Source organism: Chlorocebus sabaeus, chromosome 13 (assembly GCF_047675955.1).
Source record: "Chlorocebus sabaeus isolate Y175 chromosome 13, mChlSab1.0.hap1, whole genome shotgun sequence".
Taxonomy (NCBI): Eukaryota; Metazoa; Chordata; class Mammalia; order Primates; family Cercopithecidae; genus Chlorocebus; species Chlorocebus sabaeus.
In genome coordinates, this window is record NC_132916.1 from 98900663 (window position 1) to 98919226 (window position 18564).

Genomic DNA, 18564 nt, shown 5'->3' on the forward strand with positions numbered 1-18564 from the left:
CAGAGCAGAGTAACTTCTGGGGATTTATCTCCATATTCAGATGTGGAAACCTAAATTTACAAGTACACCAGCATCTGCTTAGCAAAGTTATTTAGTCCAACCCACATAAATTCTGACAATGCATATACACTGGTGAGGTTAAAGGTTTCAAAGGCATGATGGACATCAAAAATTACTGGAAGCCTGTACTGAAGAAACACGGCAATAAAGTTTGTATTTTTGTCCCTTCCCAAATCACAAGTTGAAATGCAATCTCCAGTGTTGGAGGTGGTGTCTGGCAGGAGGTGATGGGCTCGTGGAGGATTCCTCATGAATGGTTTAGCACAATCCCCTTGGTGCTAGTCTTGTAATAGCGAATGAGTTCTCATGAGATCTGGTCATTTATAAATGTGTTCCACCTCCTCCCCCATGTTCTCTCTCTCTTATAAATTATCCAGTCTAAGGTATTTCTTTATACCAATGCAAAAACAGTTTAATACACATGGGATGGGTAAAAGTGGTAATTCTCTCGTGAGTAGAGTAAGCAGTAAACAGTGTTTAGAACTAACTCCAGACCATCTTAGATATGGTGAATGGTGCATATAGGTACATTGATATTATTCCTCAGATTTCAGCTTATGAAAGCTAGGAAAAGGTTTATACATATTTGATGTACCACAAAGAATCGGAGGGAATTACTTTAAGAAAAAGAATACAGATAGGTCATCTTTTCCTAAATCCTATGTGTTTCGATATCTTCTTCAAGGATCCACAGCCAGAATTAACAGAAGGTAACCTGATGGCATTGAGGAGTAGAGAGAGAAGGTGCCTTCCCTTGACAACCTGGTGTCAATGTGCCATCTGATATGGTTTGGGTCCGTGACCCCACCCAAATCTCATGTTAAGTTATAATCCTCAATATTGGAGGTGGGGCCTGGTAGGAGGTGATTGGATCATGAGAGCAGATTTCCTCCTTTGTTGCTGTTCTCATGATACAGTTCTCATGAAATCTAGTTGTTTAAAAGTGTGTAGTAATCTCCCCTCTTGCTCCTTCTCTGGTCACCTAAGACGTGCTCACTCTCCCTTTGCCCTCTGCCATGATATTGAGTTTCCTGAGGCCTCCCCAAGAGCAGATCCTGCCATGTTTCCTGTTCAACCTGTGGAACTGTGAGCTAATTAATCCTCTTTTCTTTATAAATTACACAGTTGCAGGTATTTCTTATAGCAGTGTGAGAATGGACTCATAGAGAAAATTGGAATCAAGGAGTGGGTCATTCCTATAAAGGTGTCTGAAAATGTGGCAGCAACTTTGGAAGTGGGTAACAGGCATAGGTTGAAAGTGTGTGGAGGACTCAGAAGAAGACAGGAAGATGAGGAAAAATTTGAAACTTCCTAGAGACTCATTAAGTTGTTGTGACCAAAATGCTGACAGTGATATGGAGAGTGAGAAGCAAGCCGAGAAGGTATCAGATGAAAATGAAGAAGTTATTGAGAACCAGAGCAAAGGTCACTTTTGTTATTCATTAGACAAGAACTTGGCAGCATTGTGCTCCTACTCTACAGATCTGTCAACTTTGAACTTGAGAGTGATAATTTAGGGTATCTGGTAGAAGAAGTTTCTAAGCAGCCAAGTACTCAAGATGTTTCCTGGTTGTTTCTAGCAACTTATTCTCATATGCAGGAACAAAGAAATGACCTGAAACTTATATTTAAAAGGGAAGCAGAATATAAAAGTATAGAACATTTGTAGCCTGGCCATGTGGTAGAAAATGAAAGGCCATGTTTACTGGGGAGGGGAATTCAAGCTGGCTGAAGTAGTTTGCGTAAGTAAATAGGACCATGATGCTGATAGCCAAGACAATGGGAAAAAGGCCTCCAAGGCACTTCAGAGACCTTTGAGGTAGCCCCTCCCATTACAGGCCCAGAGGCCTAGGGGGAAGAAATGGTTTCATGGGCCAGGACCAGGGCCCTACTTCCCTGTGCATCCTCAGACACTGCTCCTCACATCCTAGCTGCTCCAGCTCCAGCCCTGATTAAAAGGTACCCAGGTGGAGCTCAGGCTAGTGCTTCAGAGGGTGCAAGCCATAAGGGTGGGCAATTTCTGCTTGCTGTTAAGCCTGAGGGTGCTCAGAGTGCAAGAGCTGAAGCTTGAGAGCCTCTGCCTAGTTTTCAGAGGGTGAATGGAAAAGCCTGGATGCCCAGGCAGAAGTCTGCTGCAGGGGTGGAGTCCCCATGGAGAATCTCTACTAGGGCAGTGCAGAGGGGAAATGTGGGGTTGGAGCACCCACACAGAGTCCTCACTGGGGCACTCCCTAGTGGAGCTGTGGGAAGAGGGCCACCATTCTTCACATTCTGCAATGGTAGGGGCACTGACAGTTTGCACAATGTGCCTGGAAAAACCACAGGCACTCAACACTAGCCCATGAGAGCAGCCACAGAGAAGGGGAGCTTTCCAAGGTCTTTGAAGTGCGCCCCTTGCATCAGCGTGCTCTGGATGTGAGACATAAAGTCAAAGGTGAATATTTTGAGGCTTTTCTAACAAGAGCCCTGCTGAATTTTGGACTTCCATGGGGCCTCTGGCCTCTTTCTTTTGGCCAATTTCTCCCTTTCGAAATGGGAGTACTTACCCAATGCCTGTATCCCCATTGAATTATGGAAGTAACTAATTTCTTTTTAATTTTATGGACTCATAGGCAGAAAGGACTGGTGTTTTTTCGGATGAAACTTTGGACTTTTAATGTTGAAATGAGTTAAGACTTGTGGGACTGTTGAGAAGACACAATTGTATTTTGCAATGTGAGAAGGACATGAGATTTGGTATGAACCAGGAACAGAATGATAAGGTTTGAATTTGTGTCTCCACTCAAATCTCATGTTGAATTGTAATCACCAATGTTGGAGGTGGGACCTGGTAGGAGGTGATTGGATCATGGGGGCAGATTGCCCCTTTGGTGCTGTTCTCATCATAGTGTTCTCGTGAGATCTGGTTGTTTAAGGGTGTAGTAACTTCCCCACATCTTGTTCCTGCTCCTGTCATGTAAGATGTGCTTGCTCCCACTTTGCCTTCTGCCATGACTTCGAGTTTCCAGAGGCTTCCCCGAAAGCAAATCATGTCATGATTCCTGTACAGCTTGCAGAACTGTGAGCCAATTAATCCTCTTTTCTTTATAAATACCCAGTCTTAGGTATTTCTTTATAGCAGTGTGAGAGCAGACTAATACATCATCTCACACTATCCTTTAACATACCACTTAGAAAGATTCTATGAAACAAAATCATGAGCAAAACCAACAGATATTCATGAGGTTTAGCAAAGTGATAGACTCTTATATATTTTATTTTTACTCTGAAAAGAATTTAAATCTAACTGAAGTCTTTAGGAGACCTATTAGAAAAAAAATAAATAAAGTATCTCAAAGACAGAGGACATAATTTCTATCACCTCCTTATGCACAACATTTTAAATAAAATTGTTATAATAGATGTACATAGTTAGATTTACAGAAATAAATTTAGATTTACAGATAAGTTGCAAAGATACTCATATACAGTACACACAGTTTTGATTATTAACATCTTACGCTACTACAATATCTGTGTCACAGCTAATGAACCAATAATGCAGCATTATTGTTAACTAAAGTCTATACTTTCATTATCTTGTTTACTAATGTCCTTTTTCTGTTCCAGTAATTCATACAGCACATATTATATTTAGTCATCATGTCTCCTTAGGCTTCTCACAGCTGTGTCAGCTTCTCATTTTTGTTGTTTTTTGATGACTTTGACATTTTATGGAGTACTAGCTGGATACTCTGTAGAATATCTCCTCAATAAGAATTTGTTTGGTGTTTTCCTCATGATTAGACTGAGTTTTGAATTTTGAGGAGTGAGATAAAAGAGAATTGTCCTTCGCCTCATATCATATCATATTAAGAGTACATATTATCAAATGGACTTATTATTGATTATGTTAACCTTTGTTAAGTGAGGCACTGTTTGCCAGATTTCTCCAATGAAAAGTTGTCCTTTCCAATTTTTCATGTTATTCTCTTTGGAAGCAAGTCACTAAGCACAGCTCCCACTTAAGAAGTAGGGGGTAATGCTCACTTTCTTGAAGGGAGAGTCTGTTCACAGACTATATGGAATTCTTCTATAAAAGAGATTTGTCTCTTGTCTCCCATTTGTTTTTTATTCCTTCATTTATTTATAATAGTATGAACTAATGGATATTTATTTTACTTTGTATTACAATCTAGTACTACGATATTTATTTTGTTGCTCTAATTGCTCCAGTTTTGGCCATTAGGAGCTCTTTCAATTGGCTTCTGTTTCCCTTTGACAAATACCCATTGTGTTGTTTTTGGATTATTACTTTCTGGCACTAAAAGATGACCCAGGATTATCTTGTATATTCTCTGATCCAGTATGAAATGGATTTTAGCCTAGCATATTATTCTAAGCTTTCCATAACATATTTTCATATATAAGATTATATCATAACTTTGGAGAAACAATGCCTTTGCAGACTAGTTCTCACTAAATTTATTCAATTTAAAATAAATCCCTTACATATATTCGACAAAATGAAACATGACATCTGGTATATTTTACTAACTTTCAGCTTACATGGGGTATATATGAGAACTCTTCAAATTTTTCTTATGTAGGGAAAAAAGATATTCAAGTTTCCTGGAGCACTAGGGAATATTTCTTACCAAAAGAAGCAATGAAAATAAGAAATAACAACAATAAATTTAAAAGATTAGTGAAATTATGAAACCAATAAAATGGGTAGAACTTTAAGATTTTAAAAAATCCAGTGAGGCTGAGAAAATCGAAATAGTGGGGAAAAGAGTAAAGTGAGATAAGAGATTAGAGGATCTTTAAGGCTTACAAATATAAAAGCAGCAGATAAAACATGGGGGGGCACTGGGCAGATTTCTGAAATATAAATTGCTAGAAATTATATGACTTTCAGAGAATAAGAAATGTCAGCTAGAGAAAGCATTAATTTTAGAAGTCATTTTTAAAAATTATACTTTAAGTCCTGGAATACATGTGCAGAATGTGCAATTTTGTTACACAGGTATACGCATGCCATGGTGTTTTGCCGCACTCATCAACCCATCATCTACATTAGGTATTTCCCCTAATGCTATCCCTCCCCTTGCCCCGCATCCCCCAACAGGCCCTGGTGTGTGATGCTTCCCTTCCTGTGTCCGTGTGTTCTCATTGTTCAACCCCCACTTATGAGTGAGAACATGTGGTGTTTGGTTTTCTGTTCCTGTTAGTTTGCTGAGAATCATGGTTTCCAGATTCATCCATGTCCCTGCAAAGAACATGAACTCATCCTTTTTTATGGCTGCATAGTATACCATGGTGTATATGTGCCACATTTTCTTTAGTCTATCATTTGTGGGCATTTGGGTTGGTTCCAAATCTTTGCTATTGCAAATAGGGCAGCAATAAACATACATGTGCATGTGTCTTTATAGTAGAATGATTTATAATCCTTTGGGTATATACCCTATAATGGGATTGCTGGGTCAAATGGTATTTCTGGTTCTAGATCCTTGAGGAATTGCTACACTGTCTTCCTCAATGGTTGAACTAATTTACACTCCCACCAACAGTGTAAAAGCATTCCTATTTCTCCACATCCTCATCAGCATCTATTGTTTCCTGACTTTTTAATGATTGCCATTCTAACTGGCGTGAGATGATATCTGATTATGGTTGTGATTTGCATTTCTCTAATGACCAGTGATGATGAGCGTTTTTTCATTACGTTTGTTGGCTGTATAAATGTCTTCTTTTGAGAAGTGTCTGTTCATATCCTTTGACTACTTTTTGATGGGTTGTTTTTTCTTGTAAATTTGTTTAAGTTGCTTGTAGATTCTGGATATTAGCTATTAGTCCTCTGTCAGATGGACAGATTGTAAAAATTTTATCCCATTCTGCAGGTTGCCTGTTCACTCTGATGACAGTTTCTTTTGCTGTGAAGAAGCTTTTTAATTAGATCCCATTTGTCAATTTTGGCTTCTGTTACCACTGCTTTTGGTGGTTTAGTCAAAAAGTCTTTGCCCATGCCTATGTGCTGACTCGTATTTCCTAGGTTTTCTTCTAGGGTTTTTATGATTTTAGGTCTTCAATTTAAGTCTTTAATCCATCTTTAATTTTTGTATAAGGTGTAAGGAAGGGGTTCAGTTTTAGTTTACTGAATATGGCTAGCCAGTTTTCCCAACAACATTTTAAAATAAGGAATCCTTTCCCCATTGCTTGTTTTTGAGAACTCCGGCTGGTATCTGGCAGGTGTCCCTCTGAGACGAAGTTTCCAGAGGAAGGAACAGGCAGAAGTCAATTTTTAGATCAATAAATTTTAGTCTTTAAAAGTAATTTTTATGGAGACGAGGTCTTGCTATGTTTCCCAGGTTGGTCTTGAACCCCTGAGCTCAAGCAATCCTCCTGCCTTGGCCTCCCAAAGTGTTGGGATTACAGGTGTGACCCATTGCACCTAGGCATTTAACTCCTATAAAAAGAGAACCTTTCTTAGTACCCTTATATCAACTGATATATATCCAAGGTTTTAGCACATCGCTAATGAAAAATTAATTTTACTTCCCAAATACTCACTGACTACCTATCCCTGTGCTAGGACCCCATTCTAGGCACTATGCATACAACAATGAATGAAACAGACAAGATATCTATATTTGGAAAACCTACATTCTAGTGGAGAGAGATAAACGAAATAACAACAACAATAGAGAAGAAAGAAGAGAAAAAAGGGGAAGGAAGAGGAGATGAATAAGAGGGAGGAGAAGAAGGCAGCAGCCATGTCAGCTGGTTGTGGTTATAGTACTTAAGAATAAAAAAGATACAGAAAAATGAAATTACAAAGTGATTGGGTGGAGGGTGCAGTGGCTAGAGAATACTTCTTTAGAAGGCATTTGAACAGAAACCTAAAAGAGTGAAGATAAATAGATATATAAGTAGTAGGAAAGTATACCAGGCAGAGAAAAAGCAAACGCAAATACTCTGAAGTGTGCAGTTTGACTTGTTGAAAAACACCAAGACCAGTGACATAAGAAGGTCAGAAAAGCGTCAAGAAAGAAAGAAGCACAATATGTTATGTTATGTGGACCTAGTGGAAATGGGGAGCCATTAAATTTTTAAAATGGAAATTACATGATCTGGCATATTTTTAAAGGTTCATCTGGTTGCTCTATGTCAATTAGATTTAGAGACAGAGGGATGGCTTTCATAGATCAAAATAGAGAAAATATTTAGGAGGCTATTCAATAACTTAGGCAACAGGAAATAGCAGTAAATGACTGCATTAAGGTATTTATTGAAGGTACAGTTGACAGACTTTGAGGATGATTTAGATGTGGTATATGAGAGCAAGAAGGAAGTCAAGGACGACTCCAAGATTTTGGGTTGACTCTACTGCAAGAATAGAGTTTCCATCAGTTAAGATGGAAAAGACTGTAAGAGGAAGGGAGTATAAAATCAAGTGCCTGGTTTTGAACTTGCTAATTTTAAGAAGTTTTCTGTTTTGTGTTGCTACAAAGGAATATCCGCGGCTGGGTATTCCTCAAATAAACTGAAAGGTGTGTTTGACTCAGGTTCTAGATGGCTGCAAAGTTTAATATTTGACATCGACGTAAGCTGAGGGCCACATCAGGCAGCTTCCACTCACGGAAGAAGGTGAAGGGGAGCAGCACGTGTAGAGATTGCATGAAGAAAGAAAAGGAAAAGGGCGGTGGAAGCAGGGAAGTGCCAAGGTCTTTTAACATCCAGCTTTTATAGGAACTAATAAAGTGAGAAATCATTCACTCTTCCAAGGAAGGACATTAATCTATTCATAAGGGATCTGCCCCCATGACTCAAATACCTCCCACTGGGCCCCAACACCCAGCACCATCATACTGGGGATCAAATTTCAATATGACACTTGATAGGGATTAAAAAAATGATATTCAAACTATAGAGGAAACCATTAGATATCTAGATATCAGCTAGGCAATTCAATATGTGAGTCTGGAATCAAGGAGATGATCTGGGCTGGAGATACATATTTTTTCTACTTTTATTGAAATATGGTGGTCATATATATTTTGCAGGTACGTATATTTTTATACATGTATGCAATGTGCAATGAGCAAATTATGGCAATTTAGATTTCCATCACTTCAAATATTTATCTTTTTCTGTGCTGGGAACATTCAAATTCCTCTCTTCTAGCTATTTTGAAATATTCAATAAATTATTACTAACTATAATCTCCCTACGGTACTATCGAATACTAGAATGGATTTGTTCTATTTTACTGTATTTTTGTACCGCTACCAAACTTCTCTTCATTCCCACCCTTACCATTTCCAGTCCCTGGTAACCACCATTCCACTCTTGACCTCGTGAAATCCACTTTTTTTTGCACCCATATATGAATGCAAACATGTAATATTTGTTTTTTGTGTGCCTGGATTATTTCACTTAACGTAATGATCTTCAGTTCCATCCATGCCACTGCAAATGACAGGATGTCATTTATCTGGCTGAATAATTTTCCATTGTGTATCTATACCACCTTTTCTTTACCTATTTATCCATTCACGGACACTTAAATTGATTCCATATCTTGGCTATTGTGAATGGTGCTGCAATAAACATTGGAGTACAGATATCTCTTTGATATACCAATTTCCTTCATTTTAGACATATCCAGCAGTGGGATTGCTGAATCATAAGGTAATTCTATTTTTTAGTTTTCTGAGGAACCTACATACTGTTTACTATAGTGGATGTACTACTTTACATTCTCACCACAGTGTACAGGCATTCCGCTTTCTCGGCGTTGTCACTGGCATCTGTTATTTTTTATCTTTTTGATAATAGCTGTTTTAACTGGGCTAAAATGCTATCTCATTATGGTTTCAATTTGCATTTCCCTGATGATTAGTGATGTTGATCATTTTTTATATATATTTATTGGCCATTTGTATATTTTCTTTTAAGAAATGTCTATTCAGGTATTTGGAGATAAAAATTTTAGAATCATTAGCATACAGATGTCTTCAATTATTCTTTTGTCTATATTAAAGACCAACTGCTTCTGCATATAAAATTACTAAATCTCTTGAGAGCTAACTTACTACTTCATTTGTGTTACTGTAAAATAAATTATTTGATCAGAAGCAATAATAGATAGGATACATAACATAGAATAAAGCATTCAGCAAACCTGAAAATGGTGTTCTCGGTAGAAGCATGATGGGCAGAATTATAAACATTTATTACATTAAAGATAAATTGGTTTTTCCTCCATGATAGAAGGGGCTCCAGGTAATCACCCTGCTCCAAGGTGGCTGACTAGTCCCTCCAGATTCTATATCTGGAGCTCGGCATTATTCTCTGCTGTTGACAAGTACTGTTTCAGCAATGACGGTGGTCAGATGAGTGTTTTAGAGGAAGTCCAAGTTGTAAAATCCATGCATGGCTTGATTCTCTGTCACCACAGCCACCCTCTTTCACGAGTCCATTGGGAAAGCATAGAGTTGTAGAAAAAGATACTGATATGCACAAAGTATTTGTTCACCTGATCATTTAGTGCCTTCTCTGTAGTGAATGTAATTTATAAATTACTTTTACGGAAAAAAATATTCTCACATTTGGAGACAGCCATCCACATACCTCTTCCCTCTTGTTCATTCCTTGCCATCAATCTTCCAATCCTGTTCTTTTCAAGTCCCTGACCATTTGGTCATACCACTGGTGAAGCAGCATAAACCCGAACATCAGATAATCTGAACTAGATAAAGTAGATAGCCAGTTCTACCTATGGGGTAATTACTCTGTCTTTCATAACCACCCTTTAATGGAGTTGTAGTATTATAACAATTCCCTTATGGCAAAAGTCAACATGTAATATAAAATCACCTGTAAACTAGACTCTAATTTTTTCTTTCTTATTCAATTGATTATGGGAGTGTCCTTAGCTGTCTATAGGTATAAGTGGAAGTGAATGTGTCAGTGCAGCAGAAGAAAGTACGCTGTGATGTGAACCAACTGATCATATTATGTCCTCCAGTCCAACCTCATGTGTACTATCTCCATTTGATGATGGAATGCCACTTGGGACACCAATTTTATAGCTTGATGGATCATATAATATCCAATTTGTAATGAGCATCTCAAGTCATCTGGTCACATTGTGTTTCATCTTTAAGCATTTAGTCTCAATCAGGGTCCATTTGCAAACCAGGAATTTTCTTAAAATAAGTGATTTATAGAAAACTGCATAGCTTTACAGCAAATTCTGGGGAACTGTACTCTGATTCTCTTATCAGAGTTTTCCACAGACTCCATGCAGTATCCTGTTTTATCACAGACACTTAAAATAACATTGACTCTCCTGTTTCATACGAGCCAAGTGGCACAACTTATACCTAAGCTGGAACAAACTAAAGGGACTTATCTTTCTCTGTAGTCCTCTCAAAGCCCATGAACTACTAGTTAAGAAGGTAACACATACCCTAATGTGTACTGTACGTCCATAAACCTAAAAAAATAAAAAAATGCCAACTAGACTTGCTTCCATTCTAGTAGCTTAAAATGAAGCATCTTGTTTTCACTTGAGATGGGATATCACAACATGCCACAAAGCTGCTAAATTCGAGAAACTTTCCTATAACTTTGTAAATGTTTGTGAGATTTGTGTTGTTTGCCTATTTGCTTTTTTACTGGTTGGTGACTTGACAAAACTATTTTATGGACATCTATTTCCCCTACAGTATATAGCTTCTGATGTTGCTCCTCAGAAAACACACATTGGGAATACACAGACAGAACCTTTCTGAGATGATTGTGGTTTTCATCAGCATTCACTTTGTCTTTTTCTGTGATCTTCCTGTTACATTTCTGGCTGATCTAGCACTATGGATTTCATGCCCAGCTATTAGTATCCACTAATTGCTAGCTGATTGCTGTATTGTTTTTGACAATACTGAGACATAAATTGCTCCAAAATGTGATCTGATTAAAGTCAGGCTTCTTTGAAAAGCTAGGTTTTCTCAGTCTTTGAGGATTCTCCAACAGTAGGAGGGCTTTTTTATGCTCTTTCTCTAGTTCACTCTGATAAACTTCTAGTTGATCTACATTTTCACTTGTTGCTATTAATACCATGGAATTACCTGCCTCCTCTATGTGTTCCCCACGAATATCTCCTCGATAAACGTCCTAACATTGTGTTCCAGATGAAGTCAGCCCTCTTACACAGAGCTTTAGCACCTTCTGTTCTCACTTCCTTCCTCCACCCTCAGCAGAATCTCTGCCCCACTGCCCTGGAGATGTAAGCAAGTATAATGTACCACTTCTCCTATAGTGACACTCTAGTGACTTTAAATGGTTAACTTTTATTATTTTTTATTAAGTTCTTATTTATCTGGGACAGACTCTGCTGAGCTCTGTATACAGTCATTTCAAATCTTGATCTCTGTTCATTCATTTTATTATTTTTCGAGCTATAATTTACATACCATAAAATTCATCTATTTAAAGTGTAGAACTCAGTGGAGTTTTAGTAGGATCACAATATTTTGCAAACATCAACACTATTAAATACCAATGTATTTTTATAATCCCAAAAAGGAGCCCAATGGCCATCGAGCTATTTCCCATTTAACCTATTCTGAGCCCCAGGAAGCAATTTTCTATACCTACACATTTGTCTTTTCTAGGCATTTCATATACATGGATTCATATAATATATGGCCTTTTGTTTGTGGCCTATTTCACTTAACGTAATGTTTTCAAGTTCATCAATGTCGTAGCATGTATTAATATTTTATTACTTTTTTGGCTGAATAATATCCCATTCTATCGATATATGAATATAATTTGGTTTATTCACTCAACAGCTAATAAATATGTGTTATTTCCACTATATTGCTATCATGAATAATGATGCTGTAAACATTTGTGAACAAGTTTTTGAGTGGACATGTGTTTATGATTCTCTTCAGTATACATAGCTGCAACATTTTACAGTTCCACCAGTAATACATGAGGATTCCAATTTCTCCCAAATCCATGCCCACACTTACTATTATCTGTCTCTTTTGATGATAACATTTCTAGTGTGTTTGAAGTGGTATCTCATTGTGGTTTGGATTTGCATTTCCCTAATGATTAATAACGTTTAGTATCTTTTAATGCTTTTATTAGATATTTGTATATCTCTTTGAAGATATGTCTATTGAAATCTTTTGCTCATTTTTCATCAAGGTATTTGTCTTATTATTGCATTCTAAGAGTTATATATATATTCTAAAACTTAGCTCTTACCGGTTATGATTGCAAATATTTAGTTCTATTCTCTGAATGATTTTACCACTTTCCTGATAATGTTCTTTGAAGTACAAAAGCTCTAATTTTTATAAAGAACAATTTGAGATATATATTTCTTGGCTGCTTGTGCTTTTGGTGTCATATCTAAGAAATTATTGTTTTAACCAATGTCAAAATGATTTCTGCTTATTTTCTTCTAAGAGTTGTATAGTTTTAGCTGCAACATTACAGCCTCCAATCCTTTTTTAGTTAGTTCCACTTTGAGTTAATTTTTAAAATATGGTACAAAGTATGGCCACTGAAATTTCTGCTTGGTTGGTGTTTTGGTCAGCTAATGGTTAGAAAAAGGTGTTTTTAAAATGTGTGGAACTAATCTTTGCCAAGGCGCTTAGCATGTGTATTCAGATACATCTTAAACACTCAGTCAGTTGTTTACAACTCTGACTTCACCTTTACTTCTTGCTTGCCCAAAACCTCAAAGTTAATTAGAAGTGAGAGCTTAGGACTTTCTCAGATCTTCCCAGAGCAATCACATAACTCTGGACATATCTAGAGCTGTACACATATGCCACAAGCCATGTAGATTTTTAGAAATAAGTCAAAGCTTTTCCAAACTCCTCATGAACATCTCATTCTTAAGATTTACCTTGTAAACGTCTTACTTTGCCTAATTTTATCATTGCCAAATTCTATAGTTTGCCTTTAATGTTAGCTACTGTCTCGCAGAGCCATAATGTTAAACTTGGCCCTAGGATTTTTTTTCTTTTTCTTTTTTTAACCAACGCCCCTGAGGATAAAGCTGTTAATAGTACCCAAGCTCCGAATCAGGTCAGATAAAGGCAGTCTTGTAAGTGGAGTTTTCCAGGAACTGAGAGACAGTTTAAATAATCACAATTTTCTAGGAATGAGGCTGTGTAGAATATCCAACATTATATTTCTATCCCAGTGTCTGCCAGACTGCTGGCTGTCACCATGATTGTGGGCTGTTTGTTTTCAAAGCTACTGTAGAGCTGTACAAGGAAATAGGATAGAGTAAGTTAAAATGATACAAAGCTCACTGTTTTTACTTAGATTCAGCCATTTTTCTTGAATAAACACTCCCTGGGTTGTTGCAAGTCTTTGTTAATTTGAGTGACTTTTAAAAAAAAAGTTGACTGAACATTTTTTGCCAGTGTTTTTATTGTTTTAATGAAAGGAAAAATTTTTGGAGGTCCTCACTCTGACATCATCCCCATGGATTCATTTTTAATATTCTACTTAGAACGTTTCTCTGTTCTCATCTTCAAGGAGATATTATAAGGTTTATTTTTCATTTCACCTCCTCAGGATAATCTTGCTTAAATAGAAGATATTCTTTCATCTTCTGAACTCTCCTATAATAGCTATCATATTTGTAATTTATTTTACTAAAATGTCATCTATTCCAGGGATTACCTAAACTCTTATTTGAAGCTAATATTGTGTAACTTTTGACATGTGTATTTACAATTTATCCATCAAAATTATAATTATTTTAAAGACAGGAACATTATCTTTTTTTTTTTTTTTTTTTTTTGAGATGGAGTCTCGCTCTATCGCCCAGGCTGGAGTGCAGTGGCCGGATCTCAGCTCACTGCAAGCTCCGCCTCCCGGGTTCACGCCATTCTCCTGCCTCAGCCTCCCGAGTAACTGGGACTACAGGCGCCGCCACCTCGCCCTGCTAGTTTTTTGTATTTTTTAGTAGAGACGGGGTTTCACCGTGTTAGCCAGGATGGTCTCGATCTCCTGACCTCGTGATCCGCCCGTCTCAGCCCCCCAAAGTGCTGGGATTACAGGCTTGAGCCACTGCGCCCGGCCAGGAACATTATCTTATACCCCTATATATCCTAAAATAGTTCCAGTTACATAAACTTAATTTAATGGATCACTTATTTTAAATCAGAGTTATGTACTTCACTATGATAATTGTTATCAGAATTTTATTTATGCCATGTATTCCAGAGCTGGAAGGTGTGGGGACCAAAATAATTTCATGACTTTGGTAGAATATTACTTCATATTATTTTTGAGGCATTTTCCATGTGACAAGCTTTATACTTTTTCATTATCTTCCTGGTTGTTTGGTCTGGATCTTCTCAGGAATTTAAATATTTAGCATGCCTCAGATTTTACTTACCACAAAATAGTTTGTAGTTACTCTCTTTATACTACACACACTACCTTCATATCCCATTAAGTAGAGTATCAATGACATATTTAGCTATATTTATTTGTGATAAAAATGCTATACTTTTCTTAACTCATGTTAGATGTTTGGAAACTTCATATATTAAAAAATTATTTAATGTGAAAGTATGTTAATTATTTACAAAATGAAATTGCAGTGAAGAAGGCTGAAGAAAATATCTTAAGGGTATTGTCAGCCTTTTACTGGGGAAACCATAAACATGAGATATACTGTACTATTGAAATCACTTGAAATTATTCACATGCACACACATCACACACAAGAAAAGCATGATGCAGTTTTGTCCTTCAAACAAATACTGCTACTTGCATGCCAGGGAAGGCTGCCTCTCCCTGAGCCTCACTGAAACTTTAAAATATTCATGGCAAAAGCAGCCATGCCTTTTCTAAGTACTGAGAACGAGAGTAGTTATATACAGGATGACAATACCTATTCCTGTTTCCCTTCAAGTATATATTTGGGTTTTGCTGCAAATGAAAGAATAAGCTCAATTATCTTTCTTCATTCTCCCTATTCCCACAGGCAGAGAGAACAAGCATACAAGAAAATAAAATCATTCTATTTTTAAGCAGAAGCTAGAAGAGACTCCATGTGGGATATTCCTCATCTGTGCACTGCACCAGAATTAAAATGAATGCTCTCTCTGTATACACTCCTTCTCTTGCCTGCCACCACCTCACTACACACAAAATTGTTTTCTCCCTGTTGAGTTTCAAGAGATGTAAATGATAAGTCATCATGTAAACCTGACCCAATCAGAAGACTTTTGTTTTTCCTCAGGAGAACTCTCCTCAGTATGACAGAAAAACAACTTGGAAACAATGAGTGGAAACAAAGAACAGAAATGATTTCCACATCAAAATGCAAATGCACCTGTTAGTTCCCTGACACAGTCATTTTTAAGTCAACACTTAAAAATAAGTCTTCTCCTTGTGATTCATTTAATCTCCCAAGATAGATATGAACCAGGAGCGATACTTACCTACTGTATTGCAGAGACAGTCAACCATAACCAAGATGTTATTGAGGGACCAAAAAATGTAAGTTGTGATATTTAAACCAAATGGAAAACAAACTTTACCAAAGTCTATGGATTTCACTGGGATATGAAAGTACTTTTACTTTTTATGTGTTCCACCACTGCGCTAAAACCCTGATTAAAGATTGAAGACAAAGGAGAGTTTATTTCTATAACTAAGAAACTACTTAATCTTTTTACAACCATTTTGTTGGAGGTTGGTATATGTTCTGAATCTTTTAACATCTAAGAATATATGTCTATTGCCTTCAAAGTGAAAGACTACTTAGCTATATTAAAAGCTAAGGTAACAAATTCTTTTTTTTCCTCAAAATTCTGAAGCAGTTGTTTTACCACCCTCAGATTTTTAGTATTGGGAAGTCTGAGGACAGTCTGGTTTTCTTGTTTTGTTGTTTACACTGAGTACTTGTCACCTTCTTTATAAATAATATAAAGAATAATATGATACACCTCAGAAGAAAATACTCAGAAGCTAGTATCATTCTATTAACTTTCCATATACTCAGGGGATGCTTTTGAGATGCAGAATTAGATCCTGATATTATTTTAAAATATTTTTTCCTGTTAACTGTATTTGTATGTTTCCATACTCTCCACCAACTGCCCTGTTGCTCAACATTTTCTTACAAAATATAAAGGGTTTCCTCTGCTAATAAGGGCCAGTTGTGATGACATCTGTTAGGAGAAAGAGTTGCAGGTTGACTCAGTGTACTGAGTTGCTTTCAATATTATCTCAAGCACAAATTCTCAACGATTTGGTATGTGGAAGGTATACTTGTCCACCAGACATTGTCCCCCAGACATGATGTAGGTCTTCTTTAATTTGTCTTGTCTATTAGTCATTGCACTGAGAACTTGGAATCAGGGATTAAGAGGATCCTGGTGGGGCTCATGTATTTGTTGTAAATACAACTGATGTTTTTAACTGATTTTTTTTTCACATTCAAAGACTACATGATGTATAAAATATATAAGTTGAAAGCTTAAAGAATATTTGGTTGGCACTGGAGATTTTTATTGAGATATTCAAAATTATATCTTTTATGAAATATATTTTAAATAAATATTTAAAATTATTTCATCAGCAACACTTTTACCAGGATAATAGAGGTATTAAAATTAGAATAAAAAGCTATTCTGAACCAACCTCCAAACTGAAACATCACTGAGATTCTCAAAATCCAACTGAGAGTCAAACTGGCTGAACTAGGCAAATAAAGAAGAAATGAGGGTTTTTAATCTGACATTTTAGATTTATTGGGGTAAGGGAACTTTCTAAAATACAGAAGTATCACACCTGGTGCAGGGAATCATATTTAAAGATAGTGATGCTCTAATCAATGTTTGTAGTAGTCCATATTGGTTTGTAATTTTAAGGATAAAATATCTAAGTTTTCGATGATTGCTAAGATGAAGTAAGCCAACTACAGTCTATCTAATGCACTCTTTGCAACTAAAACTGAACAGACTACAAAAAAAAAAAAAAAAAAAAACACTTAAACACTCTGAAAAATAAAAACTCGCAGGAGGATCTGAAGTTAAAGCTTGAAAGCAGCCCACAGTGAGTAGTGAGTTTCGCAGTGTTTTCTTCCTTTATCTCTTTGCTTGGATGTTTACCTGAGCTGTCTCCTACGAAAGACTCTGGACTTCAATTCCAGTCTCTGCAGCTCCCTGACAACGCTGACATCGCTGCTTAACCTTTTAGCTTCTTAGCATCTGTGAAGCAGGTTCACTAATTACTATTTGCCTGAGTCTGTTGAGACAGAACGCACTCACACACACAATATATGAAGCAGATTTTTACTTACAGATAGGCAGGAAGGGACAAAAGAAGCTTATGATTCATTGTGAGCTGACCACCTAAGCCCCAACAAAGCTGCCCAGAGTGAATCAAGTCTCAACGGAGCATGCCCCACTTGCACTGCAGCTGAGGAAACACAGCTGGCAGCCTGTTCTGGGTTATATAACCCAGGGGCCGCATGATCACTGGGCAAAGCTTGGAAGGATATCTCGCTTCCACAGGAAGGAGGAGTAAAGCCCAGGCTGTACCAGAGCAGTTCCTCCCTAACTCAAGATGTTTCATTCCCAGCACATTCTACAGTTATTTGTGAGACTACAAGCAAGAAATGGGGATAACTAGGTATGTCCAAGGCCACCTGGAGAATTGTCCTGAGGTCTACCCCTCTACCCAGACATCTCTCATAGCAAAGTCAGTCCATTTCATATGCCCACCAACCTCCCTGGATCTGGAGGAAGAGGTTTATTCAGCCAGACTGATGTAGCACCTTGACTGACCCAAACTCAGTGCAACACTGTTGCGTAACAGATAGAAAATCCTTTACTGGGTCCCAAAGGACTACACCACTAGCAGGACAGCCAGACCTGCTTAAGGCAGTGACCTAATCCAGAATCCCAGTGTCTCAGGTAAGAAGTTGCTAAAAAAAAAAAAAAAAAAAAAAAAAAAAAAGGTAAAGAAGGATTATCACATAGCCCCACTGTTTGTAGCCAGTGGCCCTGCTTTCAGATCTCCTCTACTTATGTCTCTGCTATACCTGAGGTGTTTATCTAGCTACAGCAGTAGGTACTGCCAATCACACACACTCCTCTCAATTAGGCTAAAAGAAAGTCTAGAGCAATTCTGTTGTCTAAAACAACTTTCCTGAGGAATCTGGGGGATGTCTAGGGCTTCCAAGACAGTGGCAGTGGAAGAGGCAATATCTGCATGGTCAGAGGCAGGGTTCTTACTGCTTTTTCATGAATACCAACTCATGTGTGACATCAAAGATCTAATAAAGGACATAAACCCAAAGTCAGTTCCACCTCCTGGTGGGTTCCTAGTAAGCCTGTGGAAAGCTTTAGGCCACTGGCCCAACGGAGCATCTCCTTTCTAGGGTGATATCTCGGGGCAACCCTAGTACACCCAACGTGCAGGATCTCACCAGTTACCAGCTTTACAGGCATGGCA

General features: G+C 37.4%; 1 long non-coding RNA gene across 1 annotated transcript in view; it reads right to left on the reverse strand.

The window, feature by feature from the left end:
- The window catches only part of LOC140713261 (uncharacterized), a 40916-nt gene extending 23220 nt beyond the window's left edge, over positions 1-17696 (reverse strand). The window contains exons 1-2 of the long non-coding RNA XR_012095152.1: positions 17408-17696; positions 17217-17315 (exon numbers count right to left, since the gene is read on the reverse strand). This is a non-coding gene — a long non-coding RNA (uncharacterized lncRNA). The remainder of the gene's footprint in view (positions 1-17216; positions 17316-17407) is intronic.
- Positions 17697-18564: the final 868 nt, after the last annotated feature.